A 9,279-nucleotide genomic window follows, 5' to 3' on the forward strand; every position below is an offset into this window, starting at 1 on the left:
TCTCATACGGTGCAGGGTCATCTGCTGCTGCCTTCCCAGGCCATAGCAGAGAGCTGGATTGGAAGTGGAGCAGCCGGGTCTTGAACCGGCGCCCATATGGGATGCCGGTACTGCAGGCAGAGGATTAACCTACTACGTCACAGCACCGGCCCCAAGCAAGTTTCAAAACGGTTTTCCTGTTCTGTAGAAATAGAATACCTGCAGAGCTGAAGATAACTCCCAGTAATGATCCACACAGTGGTAATCAAGAAGTTCTTGTTTCTTTCCTTGCTGAGCTATTCTACCACTACTAAGTTTCTTTATCGCCCCTTAATAACTAAGTACTGTGTTCCTGACGTCGTTCTAAGCTCTTTATGTGCCTTAATTTAATCTTCATAACTTGATAGAGGACATGTTGTCATATTTCACAAAGTGAAGTACCAAGAGACTGAGTAATTTGCCTACAGTCACCCAGCTAGGAAGTGATGGGAAAAGGAAAAAAACCTCTGTTCTATACAACTTGGATTTCTCTCTCAGTATCACCTATTAAAGTCTCTTCCACATTAAGTGCTCCTTGAATTTTAATTGAGTGGATAGATGGAGAAATGAAATTTACCGAAAATTTATTCCACAGTAGTTTTTATTGATAAAAATGTTTCCGGCTGGCGCCATGGCTCAATAGGCTAATCCACCGCCTGTAGCACCGGCACACCGGGTTCTAGTCCCAGTTGGGGCACTGGATTCTGTCCCGGTTGCCCCTCTTCCAGTCTAGCTTTCTGCTGTGGCCCGGGAGTGCAGTGGAGGATGGCCCAGGTCCTTGGGTCCTGCACCCGTATGGGAGCTACCTGGCTCCTGGCTTCGGATCAGCATGGTATGCCGGCTGCAGCGGCCATTGGAGAGTGAACCAACGATAAAGGAAGACCTTTCTCTCTCTCTCTCACTGTCCACTCTGCCTGTCCAAAAAAAAAAAAAAAAAAGTTTCTGTAGTATTTGTTTTTTGGATGACTTTTTTTCATAAATATTAAGTAATCATTTTCCATAATTCATTTATACTTGAAATACTTTACATGTAACAATCAGCATTTTTCATTAGGTCTTGGCTTAGAATTGCTATGGATGCTGTATTCCCAGTAAATGTTTAGAGGACTAGCATAGCCTTTTAGAAGTTTGTGTGAAATACTAACACCTTATTTTGTATGACATGTCACAGTCTGCACTGAATTTTGAAAACAATTTGTCATTTTTTTTTTTAATCTTATTTGAGAGACAGAATTAGAGGCAGACAGAAAGGTCTTCCATCTACGTTCACTCCCCAAATGACTGCAATGGCCAGGGCTAGGCCGATCTGAAGCCAGGAGCCAGTAGCTTCTTTGGGTGTCCCAAGTGGGTGCAGGGGCACAAGCACTTGGGCCATCTTCCACTGCTTTCCCAGGCCATACACAGCTAGATCAGAAGAGGAGCAGCCAAGACACAAACTGGCACTGCAGGCAGAGGCTTAGCCTACTGTGTCACGGCGCCCCCCATATATACCGTTTCTCATCCCACACTTGTCAAGAGAGAGTATAACCCACCCTTCTGGCAGACAACTGTAACTTGCACCACAATCACGGTACCCATGCAAATGCTGGGATGTTCTTGGATTTTCTGGCTACCTTAATGATTGCTGTTGTATTCCAAGTCCAAGTTTTGTTGTTGGGTCAGGCATTTGTCTTAGTGGTTAAGATACCTGCCTCCCATGGTAGAGTGCCTGGGTTTGATTCCTGGCTCTAGTTCTTTGTTCAGCTTACCAACAGCGCAGACAGACACTGGGAGGCAGCAGGTGATGGTTCAAGTAGCTGGCACTCTGCCACCACATGGGAGACCTGATGAAGTTCTCAGCTCCCAGTTTTGGCCTAGACCAGTACTAGCCATTTCAGGCATTTGGGAAATGAGCTAGTAGAAGGGGGTAATGTGCATTTTCTCTCTCTGTCTCTACCCTCCCTCCTGCCTACACACACCCACCTCCCCTTCTGCCTCTCAAATAAAAAATACATAAACAAATCTTGGCTTGTGTCTAGACTCTGACCTGAGTTAACTTGCTCTATCATGCTATGTCTTTAGTAATCTCATCCCATCTCAGTTGGCTTTAAGGAAAAATAGTTTAAATATGATTTCAAGTCTATTTTCTGTTTGGGCTTATCCCTGAAATTTCAAACTCAAATATCCAGCTAAAAACTTGAATGCTGTGGCTGCTCCACTTCCAGTCCAGCTCCCTCCCTGCTAATGCGCCTGGGAAAGCAGCAGAGGATGACCCAAGTCCTTGGGCTCCTGCACCCGCATGGGAGACCTGGAAGAAGCTCCTGGCTCCTGGCTTTGGATTGGCTCAACTCCAGCCAATGTGGCTATTTGGGGAGTGAATCAGCGGATGGAAGACTCTGTCTCTATCTCTCTGTGTCTTTCAAATAAATGAATCTTAAAAACAAACAAACTTGATTGCCTCTCTAATGAATATCTTAAAGTTAACTTGTTGAAAATAGCCTTAATTATCCTGCGCAAACCACGTCTTTCCTCTCGCCTTCCCTTTCTCAGTTAGTACCCAGTTGTTGAATCCAAAACAAGAAGAACAATTCTTGATTTCTCTTTTCTCAATATCTAATCCATTGGAAAGCCTGCCGACTCGACCTAAAAGATTCCATGTGGTTGCTAGTACTGTTTGCCTGCTCAGCGTTCCTTCCCCACCACCTCTTTCCTAATAAATTCCTATTTTCCTAGCTTCACGTACCCTTTTATGTAGACCATGAGATTCAAGGCCAGTCCAGTCACAGGTCGGGCTGGGCCCTGATTAAAGTTAAGCCACAGAAAGCCATCCTTTCTAAATTTAGATTTGAGAGCATCTGGTCTCAACAGCTATTGGCAGACAGCGTAACAACCATTCCATTTTGAGGGTAGGGTGGTTAGAAAATATGGAAGAACACGGGGAACTTTGATGATGTCATTGAGCCTGCTCTAGGAGAAGGCTTGCTGTAAAATAAGCCTACAGATTTCCTTCAATAATTCATCTTAGGTGGCCGGCACCATGGCTCACTTGGTTAATCTTCTGCCTGCGGTGCCGGCATCTCATATGGGCGCCGGGTTCTAGTCCCAGTTGCTCCTCTTCCAGTCCGGCTCTCTGCTGTGGCCCGGGAGGGCAGTGGAGGATGGCCCAAGTGCTTGGGCCCTGCACCTGCATGGGAGACCAGGAGGAAGCACCTGGCTCCTGGCTTCGGATTGGTGCAGCGCCAGCTGTGGCGGCCATTTGGGGAGTGAACCAACGGAAGGAAGAGCTTTCTCTCTGTCTCTCTCACTGTCTATAACTCTACCTGTCAAATAAATTAAAAAAATAATTCATCTTAGGTTGATATATGCACCGTCTACTACTACTAGTGTCAGTCTAACCACCATTGCTGTAGTGATTATTTGGTCTCCCTGCTTTTACTTTTTCTGCCCTACAATATATTCTTCTTTTCAAAAATATTTAGTACTATTTATTTGAAAGAGAGAGAGAGAGGGACAGAAGAGACAGAGCTTTCATGGTTTGTTTCTCAAATGCCTGCAAGGGCTGGGGTTAGGTCAGCCCCAAGCCCGGATCTCAGAACTCAGTCGGGTATCCCATATGGGTAGCAGGAATCAAGTGCTTGAGCTTCTACCTGCTGTCTCCCAGAGTGCACACCAGCAGTGAGAGAGACTGAGGGGATGAGCCAGGCCTCAAACCCAAGCACTGCAGTACGAGATGTGTGCATTCCAAGTGGCATCTTGCCCACCACAACAAACACCAGCCCCAGCACAGAGATATTGCTAAAATGTAGATTGTGTCGCCCTTTGCTTTCTTAAATGCTTCTTAAAGCAGCATAAAATCTAAACTCTTGTAAATCCAAAAGGGATCTGGCTTCTGCCTTTCAACTGTCACCTTTTTAGTCACTTAGTAAGTCAAAAACATGTCACCTAAACAGTTGACAAAGTGATTAAACTGCATGCAGTTGTCTGAACATAGCACGGGACTTTGTACCAGTTGTTCCCTGGGATGCTTATTTCAGTCCTCACAAGTCAGGTCTTCCCTGGTCATCTCCTCTAAGTATCTACTGGTCACAGCACATTACCTTCCAAAAGAGGCTCTGCAACACTACTTGGTTTTTTGTTCATTACTGTTGCTTTGCAAATGACCATGTCCATGTAAGCCATTAACTAACCTCTAACAATGGCCATAATAGTGATTTGTTTTGTTCTCTCTATGGTTGCCATGGAGGTTGGTGGACTGTTAAAATGATTGATACAGGGATGAATATAATTTTCTAACAGCTGGAGTTCACTTACCAGGCAGAATCACTGTAGCGTCACGGTTTCCTGTGTTCGATAGCTGACATGGAACAAGCTCATGCTCCCACTCTGTTACCCTGTGGCTGCATTCTGATATTCAGGAAGTATTAGAGCAGTATTGGCCACGGCAACAAGGCCGGATGACCTTTTAGACCAGGTGACAAGGTCAGATAGTCTTCAGGTTCTTTTTTTTCCTTCCCTCAGTGAGGTACCATTTAGAAACAGGAAGGAGAATTTGCTAACATACCAATAGTGCACAGGCATTTAGAACTCCATGTTGTCTCTTCCCCGGGCCTGCTTGTTCTATTTACTAGTTGTCTCCTGTCTTAGATTGTGGATTTCTTAATGGTGGAAACCCTATTGCAGTCCTCTTCATATCCCCTTGCCTTGGCTTGAGTTCCCTCAGAAGTAGATTTAGTGTAGAGGGACTTGATTAGTGTGAGTACTTTATTACTGAGATGATAGGGGTAGGAATGTGAGGGAGGGAAAGAGGCAGCTAATGAAGAGACTGCATCAGTAACTGTGAGAACTTCATTCCACCCGGGACTCCGGACGGCTGTTTGCAGGGTAATTCGGAGTGGTGCCATGTAGGGGGTTGGGGAGCCAGGGTGTCCACCAGCTTCACTCGGTCACTGGGTGGGCGTTATTCTGAGAGGGAAACTGCCCAGTAACTTCTGAGGTATGGCCCATTTGCTAGCTGGGTACGTGCTGGTACCAGAGAAAGTGCTCAGGCAGAATCACCGTTGGCTGCAGTGTGACGTGGAGCTATCCTGTCTGCAAATGGTAAATGTTGCAGGAATAGGGCCGGACATCAATAGCATCTGCTGCATCCTTAGGCTGTACTAGGTGTGTCTTAAATATTTGCCATGACGTGGATCTTTTCTTCTTTTCTTTCCTTTTTTTCTTTTCTTCCTTTCAGCTTTATGTGTTTAAGAAGCAGAGTTAGAGATCATCCACTGGTTCACTCCCCAAATGGCTGCAACAGCCGGGGCTGGACCAGGCTGAAGCCAGGAGTCAGGAAGTCCATCCGGGTCTCCCACGTGGGTGCCACGGGCCCAAGCATTTGGGTCATCTGCTGCTGCTTTCCCAGGCACATTAGGGAGCTGGATCTGAAGCGGAGCAGCCAGGACTCTGACCGGCTTCTGTATGGGATACAGGCATTGCAGGTGGCAGCTTAACCTGCTACGCCACAATGCTGGCCCCATGAAGTGGATCTTGAAACCGTTGTTCAAGAGATCAGGAGATGAGCAGACGCAATTCACGCCAGCAAGCAGTGGAGACCTTTCATGCAATGAGAGGTGGCCTTTGCTGTCTTCTTGCTTGTGAGGCACAAATTCATGTAAGCCATTTCTTATCTGATTGGTTGTACCAGGGTACTTCAAATCTTACATCCTGCCAAAAAGGTCAGTGGGATCACTAATGGCTGAAACACACTTTTGTGTTGCTGCCAGTGGTGAAGTGTTTCTCAGAAAAATCTCCATCAATTTTTGCTTTGGTCAAAATAGGCATCCTTAAACCTCAGTAACAGCTCTGCAAATTAATCACATGGACCAGCCCTTACTTTGACTTCCAAGATTAATCCCTTACTTAAGGTAAAATGGTGTGCTTTTGTCTACATCCATGTTCATAATAAATAAAGATGACATAAGCAGGGATTTTTGAGTTATTCAAAGCTAATACTCATGGTTAGTATTAGATGTATAGAAATTCATGATCCAAATTAACAAGATGTTTCTGAATTATTTGGATGATATGTCCAAGAAGGAATGGACAGAACACTGATTTTATAAGAGCAGTTATTTCTCTCTGCTAAGAAAGTCACTGTCATTAACCAAAGAGATGGCAATCTGTTTATGTCATTTAATATTTTTCAGTAATTTGCCATTTGGTGATTTTAAAAGGGACATACAGTAAATTACTTGGTGTTGGAGACCTATGCATCATTTCTCTGAAGTAGGACTATAGGAAAAAGGTATGCAAAAGAAAAATGACTTGCTAAAACTTGCCACATTATAAGCAAAATTTAAAGGCTATTATTTGTATGTTGGAGATGTTTCTTCATATTGTATCATTTCACTTGTTAAATAAGGCTAGTAAAACATTTTGGAAGTTACGTTTTCGTTGTTTGGTACAGTTATCTTAGTCTACACATTTCTAGTCAATGATGTAAGAGATTAGTTACTATTTGATTTTATTTTGTTTTTCAAATTAAAATTGTCTCCAAGTCATTTGACTTTGAACGAGAACATAGATACTTTTCCACAGAAAGCTCTTCTTTAATTTTTGTGTGAATAAAATTGGTAACTTCATTTTAAAACTATTTCAAGTTACAGAAAAATCTAGTAGTCAGTGAGGAATTAGATGAGTGATGTCAACAATTTTGCCAGGAACCTGAGGGAGAAGGTGAGGGGATGGGGCTCCAGGCACCCCTCCTTCGTTTCAATCACAGTGTTTGACCTTTATTTGTTTTAGACATTGGGATTCAATGTAAGATTTCATTTGAAAAATTGATTCTGCTGCCTTTCTTTTAAAGTTTGATAACAGTGATCTAGATTTTCCACAATATTGGCAATTTCTCCTAAATACTACCAAGTAAGTTAGGTTTTACTTTCTGTCCAGATTCAGGGTAGAGCCACTTCATACTGTGAAAATTATAAACATTTTTTCTAAGTTTGCTGAGTCTCTGTCATCTATGTATTTGTGACCATGATGTTAGGCTTACCGAATTGGACAGATTCTTAAAGAGCATCTGCCTCTACCACTTCATTTTACAGATGAAGAAACAAACCCAGAGCAGTGTAGCCCATCCCCAAGGTCACATTGGGCAGAGGCAAGGGAAGATTCTAATCTAGTGCTGTTCTCACTGCATCAAGCTTTATCCTCGAGAGAATGCTTCATTCCTCTTGAATATAGAGTATTTGCTAGAAGTTAGGAAATATAAATGGCATTAATGAAAAGACAAGAACAAATACTATTGCAGAAGAAAGTTACTCATTCAGCAAATGCTCATTGGGTAGCTACTATGCATTGGCCCTGGATCATTTACTGAAACGAGTTGGTTAGCTTACCTAGGAAAAATCTTCATGTGTTTTACGCAATGGTTGCTAATGCAAGTTAATTAGTTGGCTCCTGGTCTTTAAGGATGGACGTTGGTTTCATCCGGGCCAACTGGGATACATGCCTTTGTTGGTTTCCTTATGGGGAACGAGCATTCCACTTCCTCTTCCCCATTCCGTGCCCCATCCCTTGCATCTCTCTGCAGTCTTGGTGAAGCCAAAACTAAAGGTCTCCGTCCAGCCCCAATCACAGGGTGAAGGTACACCTCCCACCCTGGGCCAGTTGAACTGCATGTCTCAGGCTGAGGGATACAAAGATGGGAAAGACTGTCAGAATTTATTCAGATCATAGTGCCTGCTCCTGAGACCTTCTCCCCAGCAGAGCGTCTTGGATCCTATTCTTCTTTTTTTTTTTTTTTTTTTTTTTGACAGGCAGAGTTAGACAGAGAGAGAGAGAGAGAGAGGTCTTCCTTTTCCATTGGTTCACCCCCTAAATGGCCACTACGGCCAGCGCCCTGCGCTGATCCGAAGCCAGGAGACAGGTGCTTCCTCCTGGTCTCCCATATGGGTGCAGGGCCCAAGGACCTGGGCCATCCTCCACTGCACTCCCGGGCCACAGCAGAAAGCTGGATTGAAAGAGGAGCAACCGGGACAGAATCCGGTGCCCCGACCGGGACTAGAACCCGGGGTGCTGGCGCCGCAGGTGGAGGATTAGCCTAGTGAGCCCGGCGCCGGCCTGGATCCTATTATTTTCAAATCTGGCTCTTCAACCTCACTATAAAATGATAATTTCCTCAATTCCTTCCTATAAATTCCCTTTCTCTGTAAGTCACCCAGAGTTAGTTTGTGTCACTTGCAACCAGTGAGCTCCAGCTGATCGCTATGCCTGACCATGGACGTCTCCACGGTTCTTTATTGGATGTGACAACGCCAACTACTGGGGAGGAACAGGGTCTGAGAGTTGAGGCTTTTTGTCTCGAAGTCTAAAACCTGAGCCACAGTGCCCAGAATAGAGAGCCCTAACCCCCAAGTGAACCGTTTAACTCTTCGTTACATTAACAAGCGTGGTATCGGGAGACCTGTTACGCAATAAAGATACTTCCCTTTCTGGCTTATCTTCTCCCGTTTAGGGACGACTTCCTAAGAAGCCATCCTGGCCCTCTTAGGGCTGTGAAGCACTGTCATCCCTTCCCCAGCGTTCATTTCGATCCGCTAAAGTACCCTCTGCTGAGTGCTGTTGACCTTGTTGGCTGATTGCTTTTAGTGATTCCCTTCAGTGATTGATGGAACTGACCAGACAGTAATGAAAACAGAGCTGATTCGCTTTATCTTAGCAGGATTAAAGCCTGAAAACAAATCTAGTTTTCTTTTATAGGGAAGCGAAGTAGGAACAAAAGATTTTGATCAGCATCTTATAGTAACATGAAAAGAAGACTGAAGAATTTAATATGGCAAAAGGGAAACGTTGCAAGGGAAAGGAAGCCCCAGGGTTAGATTCCTAATGGAAGGAGTGTGACTCTTCTAATTTCATTTTCCACAGTCGACGGCGTTCCCGTGCTAGGCATGGGGCGTGGGGTACATACACTAGCCCACGGAACCTCTGGATAGACTTGTGAGCTAAATTGGGAGAAAAAGACAAGTGGGAAATGTGAAACAATTATGGGGAAATTGCAGCAATTGGAATAGAGTATTGGGCAGTATAATTTTCTGTCTTTACCCTTCCATGATATCTATAAAATGGAGGAAAATGTAGTTGTAGGAAATTAAAAGTCTTTTCATTGTTCTGCCAGTGTTGATGAATGGAAAGGCTGAACTATCAAAACTGCAGCATAGCACCAAGTACTAGATGGTAATAAGAATCTTTTACATTTAATTTCCAACTCCTTTAAAAATCACAGGCAACTTTTAGGCA

This window comes from Oryctolagus cuniculus, chromosome 16 (genome assembly GCF_051225735.1).
Source record: "Oryctolagus cuniculus isolate XC-2025 breed Fujian yellow rabbit chromosome 16, ASM5122573v1, whole genome shotgun sequence".
Taxonomy (NCBI): domain Eukaryota; kingdom Metazoa; phylum Chordata; class Mammalia; order Lagomorpha; family Leporidae; genus Oryctolagus; species Oryctolagus cuniculus.